The sequence below is a fragment of the Calonectris borealis genome, chromosome 13 (genome assembly GCF_964195595.1).
Source record: "Calonectris borealis chromosome 13, bCalBor7.hap1.2, whole genome shotgun sequence".
NCBI classification, from domain to species: domain Eukaryota; kingdom Metazoa; phylum Chordata; class Aves; order Procellariiformes; family Procellariidae; genus Calonectris; species Calonectris borealis.
This window is the reverse complement of record NC_134324.1, coordinates 24,823,754-24,834,459: the sequence shown is the minus strand read 5'-3', so window position 1 is coordinate 24,834,459 and position 10,706 is coordinate 24,823,754. Positions and strand designations below refer to the sequence as shown.

The following is a 10,706-nucleotide window of genomic DNA, read 5'->3' as shown; positions in this document are numbered from 1 at the left end:
ATCAGCACTCTGCTCTCCTCACCCTGCACACGCGCAGGGCTTGCCACTTGGAGGAGAGACACTGCACGACGTCACTTACCACCCTGCCCTCCAGCGTGCAAAGGAATTAGAAATGAGGCAGGGAAAGCCAAGAGGCCTGCTGGTGTATTAGGCGTCCTCAGCAGTTGACCGTAGAGCCCGGCAGGTTCCATCCTTGCTCTGTGCTTTTGTAGCTTGAACCCCCGATTGTTTTGCCATCGAGACTGCAAGGCGAGGAATACGCCTCTACTTGAACAAGCAAGACCCCTGCCAAATAGCTGAGCTGTGCGCAGTGATAGGCGGCTGCCTGTGACCGACACCTTTTTCTGCTAAAACCAGAGCACGCTTCCCTTGTGAAGAGCCATCGGCAGTACAGAACGGACCTGAGCTCTCCTTGCACCGGCTCCCCAGAGAACGGCGTCTCAGTTCGACTGAAGCGTGCAGCAGCCTGTCGTCATCCCAGCCCCTCGCCCTCGAGCAAGCGGCTGCCTGTAGCAGCGGCAGAACCGCTGCTGCGCAGAGGGGAGAGGAACGGCTTGGCGTCAAGCTCTGCGGGCTGCCTGTGGCCCCTGCGGAGCCGACGACCTCGGCAGCCCATACAAAGGGCGAAGCTAGCAGCCTGAGAAGGAGTCACAGGGTGCTGCAGCTCCTGCCACAACCCTCCTTCCCAGCCTGCTGCTGGAGCACAAGGCACTTGAAAGCAGCAGGAAAGAACAAGGAGGGCAAGATGGCAGGAATAACACGGAGAGCCTAAAGCGTTTAGCCAGCAGGGCTTGCAACTCACCTTGTGCCGTGGTTGAATCCCAGCTGGCAACTCAGCACCACACAACCGCTCACTCGCTCCCCCCTCAGTGGGAGGGGGGAGAGAATTGGAAGGGCAAAAGTGAAAAAACTCCACTTGTAAGGAAAAGGGAGGAAAAAACCCCCAAACAACAGAGAGAAAAACCCCAGACAGACAAGCAGTACAAATGAAAACAACGGCTCACCGCCAACCGCCCGATGCCCAGCCAGCCGCAGCCCAGCAGCGGCCCCCCCGCCAACCGCCCCCCGAGTTTTATTTCCTGACGTCACAGGGCCTGGAACATCCCCTGGGTCCGCCGGGGTCAGCTCTCCCAGCGGTGCCCCCTCCCAGGCCCTCGCGCACCCCCAGCCCGCTCGCCGGCAGGGCGGGGCGAGGAGCAGCACAGCCCCCGGCGCGGTGCAAGCGCTGCGCAGCGGGAACTCACGCAGCCCCGCGTCACCGACGCCGTTTGCAGCACAAACCCAAAACGCAGGAGGAGGGAGAGCGGGGTGGGAGTGGGGGGCGGGGGAGCGGGAGGGGGGTGCCAGAGTTTGGGCGGGGGGCAACGGGCAGGTTGGCGGGGCAGGCAGCACCCCAGGGGTCCGGGGCAGAGGGGTTACGGGGAGGCAGTGCGGAACACGGGGGGTGGGAGGAGGGAGAGGAGAGAGGAGGGCAGTGCGGGCACGAGGTAGGAGGGCAGGGGATACGGGGGGCGCGTCGCGGGGAAAACCTCGCACGGGAAAGGCGGGGCGGACACCGGGAGGGGCGGGGGGGGGACATGCGTGGGGGTGACCTACGCCAGGGGGTCCACCCGGGACCACCCACAGCAGAAAACTCGCCTGGGATGACCCGCAACAGATAATCCGTTCCCGATGACTGACCCTCGCTGGATAACCACGAGCGATGCCCCTCAAGTGGCTGGTGTTTCACCCCAAATCTTCCCCAAATCGGGGGGTTTTTTGCTTTTCCATAATATCAAAATTGGGGTTTTTTCCTTTTCCAAAACATTCCACCATTTGGAGGTTTTTCAACGCCTTTTCACAACAAAAATTGGTGGTTTTTGCTTTTTCGTTTTGTGCGTGAAAATGGGGTTTTTTTTGCTTTCCGGCTGCCCAAATCCAGGCGGATTTGGCTTTCCCGGGAGCTCCAAGTTGGGTATTTTTCCCCCAAAATTGCGGGCTTTTTTTTCCCCACCCCTTGCAGGCCCCGAATTAGGGGTTTTGTGGTATTTTTAGGCCATGGCGGCAGGTCCCGCTCTGCGTGCGCAGCCCTGCAGGGGAAAGTCCCTGTTGGGGGAACTGGCCCCCAATCAGGATGGGAACAGGCGGAAAAGGAGAACAGGGAAGAGGCAGCTTTTGAAAGCGCTTTTGTATCTTCAATAGAGAGGTGTTTCGGGGCGGGGTGTGTGTGTGTGTGTGTGTGTGTGTGTGTGTCGAATTTTAAAATCCTTTCTGTAAACAGGGTTTCTTTGCATTTTAAAAACCTTATTATCAGAGACATTTACACTTAATGTATTTACACATATCTCTCTATATATATTTAGTGAATATATTTATGTTTCACTTATACCCCCCTATTTCCCACTTCTTATATATAATACCTGCTCAGACTATGGATCTGTTGACTTACATATTTTGAACACTTAAATGTCTTTATAGACTTCTCTATTTACACTTACATATATTTACACCTATATCTTTATAGACTTAGGTTTTAGACTTAGATGTCTATTTACACTTGTACATAATCTCTTAGATTACATATAATGTCTATGTAGACTCTCTATGTAACACGTAGTAAGTGTAGATAGCGGTATCTATTCAGACCTTTTTCTATTTTAAATTCCTTCATGTATAAAATGTATCATCCTTTTTGCATTTGGAAGTTCTTTATTTTTTGATTTATAGAGACGTGAGTTATTTTTGTATCTTAAAACCCTATATACATCTTTCGAATTTTTTTATACTCTAAAATCCTTTATATAATAGGGCAGATATAGGTCCTTATTTTGAAATCCTTTTGTACGTATAAATTAATATTATTTTTCAATATATGTAACAAGGAGAGATTTTTTTCTATTTCGAGGCCTCACAGATATATTTACAGTTTTTAAAAATTTTTGAAACCCCCCCCATGAATTTTCAGGCAATTTGGGCTGTGACCCCCTTTGGGGGGGGGGGAGGGGGGGACACGGACCCCCATGACCCCCCATTCCCCACTCACCTGCTCCTCCACGGCATCATCACCCCCGTGGTGATGCTGGGGTGCCCCAAATGACATCATCACCCCTCCAGGCCCCCCAACCCCCCCCTTTTTATTCACCCCCCCAAAAAGACACAAAACGAGGGAAACGGCCCCAACCGGCAGCTCGTTACTTTAATAATGCCGTTTACGTATGTACGCACGCACCCCCGCCAAAAAGGGGGGCTCTGCTAGAAAGATAAAGGAGGGGCGGCCCCCCCAAACGCTTGCAGCCCCCCCCAGCCCCCGTCCCGCAGGCTGCCAGCCGGCCCCTCACCCTCAGCACGCCCAACGACCGGCAGGCAAACCTGGGCCGGGGGTCTCTCCTGAGCACCACGGGACGCTTACAGCGCGGCATCTGAAAAACAAAAATCCCAACGGATATTTCAGCACGTTAAAAAAAAACAGCACCGAAGGCAGCAGAGGAATTCGGTCAGGGCAAGGGAGAGGGTAGCAGTCGAGCTAAAGGAGGGTGCCAGGCAAACGGGTCAGCTCGAAATACAACGCCGCCTTTAAAAGCTCGAGCGATTCGAACGCTTAAAATCAGCGTGAAGACTAATTGACACGATTCTGAACACGTTCTTCGCAGAGAAGTAAACGCTCTCGCTGGTGTCGGAAAACGCCTCGTCCCTTCCTTACAGCACCGCTGCCGGGAGATAACCCCGTGAGGCTGCAGGACAAGGGCGCGCCGTAATCAGCAACTACGCTCACGGATCCACCGCCGCAGCTCCAGCCCTTGCGCTGCTGCTGCTGCTGCGCATCTCGCTCGCTTGGCCGATAAAGCTGAAAGTGAAGCGTAAAACTTTGAAGAGTAAAATGAAAAAGAAAGAACAAATCTCAGCAATTCATTTTATGCTAAAAAGGCGTGCGCACGCTTACATACGTACAATGAGAACACTCGTACTATAAAAATATTTGATTTTCCTTTTGCGTTCATTGAAATTGCGTAGCTGTGAATTCATACCGTTAAATTATCTACCTCCAAGCTACACAGCTATCGTTTGACCAGGGGTTTTGCGTGTGTGACATGACTAGGAGGGACGCCTGGCCAGCTGCGCCGAGACCGATGCTACCGAACTGCCGGGGAAACGCGCCGTCGAAAGCGAGACAGAAATAAAGTGCTTCAGAGCACTCTGCCAAAAGATCGGGAAAAAAGCCCCTAACGTTCAGTTGCCTCTCTTTTTAAACGTTTAGAGCAACTACCCAACTGCTTAAGCACACCTAATAAATTATACACTACAGCTATTTGGCAGCTGCAGTTTAAACAATGCAAGTCAGTTTGGAAATTAGACAATTTTAACTTTCTTTTTAAAATTTCATTTATGATAGAAAAATCAGTGAGATAAGAGATCTCCCATACGGTTTTACTTTTTTTTGGGGGGTGGGGGGGGAGGGAGGGGCAGGCGGTGGGGAATATCAAATCCCCGGTGCTGCAATACATCAGGCTACCAAAAAGGACTGGCAGGTTTGCTAACGCTGTTGGCTGTACCCAAGCGTGCGGAGGAACGCGTCTTTACGATCTCTCGACTGTTACACCCGAGAACCAAAGATCAGCCGTACATCGACTATTGGAAGATGTGCTGCGCTTGGGTCCTTGCAAGGAAATCGATTTAACTCCTTTTTTTTTTTCCAGAGAGAGTGAAAAGTCAAAATTACGCGCTGCAGGTTAGGAAAAAGGACATTAGAGAATCAGTAACTCACCGAAAACACATCAGGACTCTCTGTCGCTAGTTACGAGGCTGCTACCGCTTCTCGGGAAAGCCTGGAAAACACACCGAAGCGACGCCGATTTGTCCCGTGTTGTCCACGCCTCTTCTTTGACCTTGATTGCTTTTAGCACAGATGCCAGTATCTCAGTAAGGTTTTCGAGTGCTCCTGTAAGGTATTTTAAACACTGACTGACTGAAAAAGCATAAAGCTTTTATCGTGAAAACAAAGCCTGTTTCTCCCGAACGTCCGAACTCTTACAAACGGTTCCTTTCCTCTTCTAGTCCAACATTATTTTCACAGCACCCTTTAATAGCAAGCGCACAGAAACAGAAGACTCTGCTTTCAGGAAGAGAAAATAGACGAAGGAAAGCAAGCCTTGAATAGGCGTACCACGCTCCAGAACAGACCTTTATTTTTAGTATTTGTGTTAAAATATTTCATGTTAAAAAATCAGATAGAAGGAGAGCTGCCACATTCTTCGTGTTGACTGTAAAGTCCACGCTACAAGCACCTTAGGAAAAATGCAGACACATATCACAGGCATACCTTGTACTTGCAGACCACTATGGATCCTTTCCATCCGTCTCGTACTTTCACGGCAGTTGACATTCTGCTGAGAGGAAAGGCAAAAAAAAAACCAAAAAAAAACGTTTAGCACAAAGCTTCCTTTTCTGTGAAGACTACAACTGAGTGGAGGAGAAAGTATTTTGCATCATCTTTGGTGCAGTTGTTGAGACAGGCCACTAGAGCTTATGCATGTTTTAGACAACCGTGCCTTTTCTTTTGGCTCATCGGCAGCTTTAGTTTCGCTAGAACTCACTTGCCTAGAGACGCGCAGGTGACAGGCACAGACACCTACGTACGTTTTCTCAAGCCTAAGTAGAGCCGCGATTTCCTCACCCGATACGTCCCAAGTTGAGTATTTTTGTTAAAGAGTACGGCAACCCGTCTGTCCTCGCGAACTCGCTGCAAAAGAGGAATCCTTTTTTCCAGGCCGTTTCTCCAAACGGTCGAGATCTTTGAAAACTGCAGTTGTGCCACCAAACCTGCTCAGGGTCCCTCCCAACCTTCGACCATCGTTAGATTTAACAGGCACACGCTCTATTCCGTCTTCCAACAGCAAAAATACATAACGCCCCCAGACCCCTAGCGCAACCCTACGGACGTCCACACACACCTCGCTGTTTTGATGAGGAGCCACTGAGCACCCCTGCGAGCACAGCGGGATCATGCGCAAGACCAGTGTCCTGGTTTCGGCTGGGATAGAGTTAATTCTCTTCCCGGTAACTGGTATAGCGCTGTGTTTTAGATTTAGGACGAGAAAAACATGGATAACACGCTGATGTTTTAGTTGTGGCTAAGTAGCGCTTACGCTAGTCGGGGACTTTTCAGCTTCTCATGCCCTGCCAGCGAGAAGCTGGGAGGGACCTTAGCCAGGACAGATGACCCAAACCGGCCAAAGGGACAGTCCGTACCATATGACGTCACGCTCAGTACATAAGCTGGGGGAGTTGGCCGGGCGGCGGCGACTGCCGCTCGGGGACCGGCTGGGCATCAGTCGGCGGGCGGTGAGCAATCGCATTGTGCGTCGCTTATTTTGTATATTCTTTTATCGTTACGATTGTTTCCCCTTCCTGTTCTGTCCCATTAAACTGTCTTTACCTCACCCCACGAACTTCACTTTTTTTTCCGATTCTCTCCCCCACCCCACTTTGGGGGCAGGGGGAGCAAGCGAGCAGCTGCGTGGTGTTTAGCTGCCTGCCGGGTTAAACCACAACAACCAGCTTCACCTACGCCGATTTCAGCGAATGCAGCTTCTGAAGCTTTAAACTGAAAACCGTATCTTGACACTTTGCCGCGGCAGAAACGATCCGTAACTAGAACTCTACAAAAACGCAGTAACGCACATTGCAAACCCACAGCAGCGACAGCTTCAGAAATATTTCTACCGGGAACAAGGGAGAAAAACAATACAGTTTCATCTCACGCACAGGAAAGCAGCAGGCAGAGAAAAGGGTCGGCATTCGTAGCCCTTGCAGAACGCAGGCATTCTCCTTCCATTCCTAAACCCGCCTCTTAGGTCGAAATATCACAACACTACTACGGCAATATCGAGAGCAGGGAACAGCAGCCCTGCCGCTGGATGTGCTACTGACTGATGCTATTTACGTAGCAGGACACCTAGACAGAGCGGCACGTTTTTCCACACACAACCCTGAACTTCCTGAAAATTTAAGTTTACCAAAACGAGCCATTTGGAACACATTGCCAAACAATGTTTGGCAATAAAACTTTGATGTGTTTGACACACACAAATTTGGGGTAACTCGCTACTTGCTTCCTGCTGTTGTTGTTCTTCCTTCAGAAATTCTACTTGTAGCCAAGTTATTCGCTACCGGTTCAAGCATTTACCTTCCAGGTATTACCAGCACATCTACACAGGCGAGGAACTAAATCGCTCTTCTAAAACTACCCGAGTGAAAATTACAGCCACGAAAGAGGAGTGACAGGGAAGAAAAGGAGAGGTCAGGCAGCAAGAGAGCTCTGCAGGCTGCCACCAGTCAACATCGCACTCTTTTAAAAAAAAAAAAAAACACAAACCAAAAAATAACACAAACACAAAAAGCCCACAAAAACCAACAACAAAACAAAACCTTGACGTTGTACCTTTTTTTTCTTTTGGAGCTCGTCCCTGTCTCAGCAAATTGTCTCATCAGAGCATGAAATGCAGGTGATCCGTATCCCGATGACATCTGCACGCGATGAACACGTGTTCAGAAATAGTCCAGATCTGTAAGACCGGTGTCATTTGTGTGGTTTTAATAATCGTAACTCCGTTTTATTGACCGATGCATTTGCGAGGAAACTAAGTAACTTTTAAACGTAGCCTCTCCTTGGGGAGAAAAATGCGTTAGGGAGTGAAAAAAATGATGATTCAGAGCTCCCAACCATGACGGAGCAGCGGGGAAATTAACGAAAGTGAAGGCCAACAGCAGCAACACGAAGCGACATTTGGCTTTAATTCTGATCACGTACTTAAGCGGCTCGCCAAGTCTATGCCTCGAGCCTATGAATGACTAGCCCTTTTTCGGAAGGACCAACTTTTTTCCTTAAAAGTCCTAGACTGAAGACTCCACTGAACAGAACGTGGATTGAGCCACAGGACAACGTGCCGTCAACACTCTCAGGAAAAAAAAAATATCAAGTAAAAATCAAGTTTAAATATCAGTTTCCATCGTGTCTCATTCATTCCGTTTCTAGTGATACCTGGGTGCTCCAAAATTCACTCTCCTGACACCACGTAGTACTACAAATTGAGTTATGCCTATAAAAATAAAAGGCTATTTCCAACCTGCCCATAAAATCAGTATGAACAAACAGAAGAGAAACACTTGAACTTAAAGAAGGACACAGGCAGCTCTTAATTTTTCGTAGATGAAAGCTCATTCTTTTCCCTGAAAGGAAAACACTCGTAACTACCCAGGGTTAGTTACGCTAACGAGGGTACGTAGGCACGCTCTGTTCACGGCAATTGTTCATCAGCTTTTCTGCACCAGCAGCAAATTTGCCTTTTCCCTGGGTTTGACGGGGAGCACCTGCAGCGACCTTGGACACGCCAATGTTTCTCCCGGCTCCCCCGGCCCCACATGTGCCATCACCTGAGCAGCAAGCGGCGTCAGCCACGCAGGATTTTCTTCACGTGACGCAGAAAGTGACACTGGGAAAAGAGGAGGCACAAAATGAACCTGTTTGTCACACCCAGCCAACGGCGAAAACCCAGGGAAGGATTCTGCCGTGCGGGGCCGGGCTGTGCACCCCGGGAGCTCCAGCCGGCCGGTTTCGCTCCCCTTTGCCGGGTACTGGGGAGACACCGCCGCCTCGTGCTGCCGCCTGCCCCCCGGGGGACCTCGCTTCAGCCCTTGGGAACGGGACCGGGAGAGACCCTCCACGCAAAGAGAGCGGATCCACGCGTGGCGTGGATTTAATCCCCGAGGGAAGAGGCCGGGCTCCCCGCTAGCAGAAGGACAACTCGCCTCCCTGCCGCTCGGAACGCCTTGCCGGGGACAGCCCTGCCTGCGCCTGGCTGCTCTTCAGCCGTGCTGGGAGTGCAGTCTGGCCGACGGATGCTCCGGCAAACAGACACTGCAGCGAATCGCAGCTCCCGCTCGTTACAGCTGCTGGTAATTTTGCCCCTGGCTAAGGCATGCCCCAGACAGCGGACACCCCGTCTCGTTCCAGCTCCTGCTTGCGACGGTTCTGGCTAATTGAAGCTCCAGCTCTGCACCGTTGATTTCAGCTCCTTCTCCTTACAAGCTCCAGCTATTTGCAACAGCCTGGGCTTTTGACAAGGTCGTAAACCAATCGCCGTCAAAACTCGACTATTAGGATTAAATATCATAGTTGGACATTGTATAAACATTAATTAGTTTGTACGACTAATTAGTTAATAACTATTCGAAGCAGTCAACAAGCAAGAGCTGGACTCGAAGAGGGCGTGCGGGGTCTGAAAAGCAGAGACCACCTCTTCCCCCCAGAGACCACCGCAGACGTTGAGTTGGGCCTGGTGCGTGCCGGCCTCCTGCACTTCGGGGTCCAGCAGGACCAGAGCCCCTCCCCCCGGGGAGGGTCCACGCACCCTGCCCACCCCCTGCTTTCCCCCGCAGCCCCCAATGCCCTCCCAGCCCCCCGCACAAACGGCCAAACCGGCTTCTGCTTTGGGCCCCCAAACCAGCTCACTTGGCACCCATTTCTGAGCCCAAAAACCCAGCTGCTGCGCCTGTTCTCAAGGCCCAAAGATGCCCCCGGGGAGGGCAAGCGCTTGTGTGATGCTTCGGGCAGAAACAGGACTGAAAGGTCCGATCCCGGTGCCGGGGGAGCAGAGGCGAGCTGGCTGGGACCAGCTTTTGCTCCTAGAACGACCCCAAGTCCCTGCTCCGAGGGCTTCCCCTTGGGGCCCTGGGGTGGACCTGTCCCTCCCCTTCAAATGCTCCAGCAGTTTCGGGGGCAGAAGGCCGTTTCTAAGCCCTCTCTCCAGCAGCTCCTCCCCCTCGACTCGGCCCGTGAAGCCCCCAGGCTCGAGCACCTCGCTGGGGCGGGCGGCCTCCATTGCCTACAGGCTGCCCGTCTGCCTGCAGGGAGGGCTGGGGGGTGCCCGGCCCCACGGGGCGACAGCGGGGACTCGCAGGGAGGGTCTGTTTGCACACAGCGCCCACCCCGCCCCCCCGCCCCGGCCCCACTGCGCGGCCCCCCTAGGGCACACAGCCCCGCCCCCCAGCCCCACTCCCCAGATGCTCACAGCCCCTCCTCCGCCTGGAGCCCCCCCAGCCCCCGTCCCCGGAGCCTGCAGGACCGCCCCCCCCCCCGCCACAGCCCCACTCCTCGGCTCCCCGGGCCCGCGGCCCCTCACACTCACGCTGCGCCGCCGCCTCGGTGCAGAGCCCGCCGCGCGCCCCGTTGAAATACCCTCCGCAGCCAATCAGCGCGCGGCTCCACCGGACCGCCCGCGCGGGGCACGCCGGGAGTTGTAGTCCCCGCCCCGGGACCGCGCATGCGCACGGCGCCTCGTGCAGCCCGGCTGGCTGTACATCGACACCCGTACAATGGAGGTGATCATGCACCGACCCTGGTGCAACCCTTGTGCCCCCCCATGCTCGCAGCCCCTCCCCGGTGTTTGCAAGCGCCTCCCAGCCCCAGGACCCCCGGTGCTCACAGCACCCGACCACACCATTTTCCAGCCCCGTGGGAGCCCCAAGCCCCACTCTCAAGCCCCGCCAGGACCCACAGCCCCACTCCCCAGCTCCTTGGGGGACTGCAGCCCCCGCCCCCAGCCCCACTCCCCAGCCCCCCTAGGACGCACAGCCCCCCCTCCCCGGCCCCCTCCGGGACGCACAGCCCCCCCCAGCCCCCCTCCCCGGCCCCCCCGGGACGCACAGCCCCCCCCAGCCCCCCTCCGGGA

At 53.4% G+C, this 10,706-nt stretch overlaps 1 long non-coding RNA gene across 2 annotated transcripts; it reads right to left on the bottom strand.

Annotated features, from left to right (window-relative positions):
- Positions 1-3,162: 3,162 nt before the first annotated feature.
- Positions 3,163-8,228, bottom strand: LOC142087901 (uncharacterized). 2 transcript variants are annotated; one of them, XR_012675665.1, is made up of 4 exons: positions 7,418-8,228; positions 5,297-5,360; positions 4,742-4,915; positions 3,163-3,823 (listed from the first exon to the last, which is right to left on the bottom strand). It is a non-coding gene; the product is annotated as an uncharacterized LOC142087901 (long non-coding RNA). The 2 variants fall into 2 exon arrangements; XR_012675664.1 differs by lacking the exon at positions 7,418-8,228 and having other exon boundaries at positions 5,297-5,538.
- Positions 8,229-10,706: the final 2,478 nt, after the last annotated feature.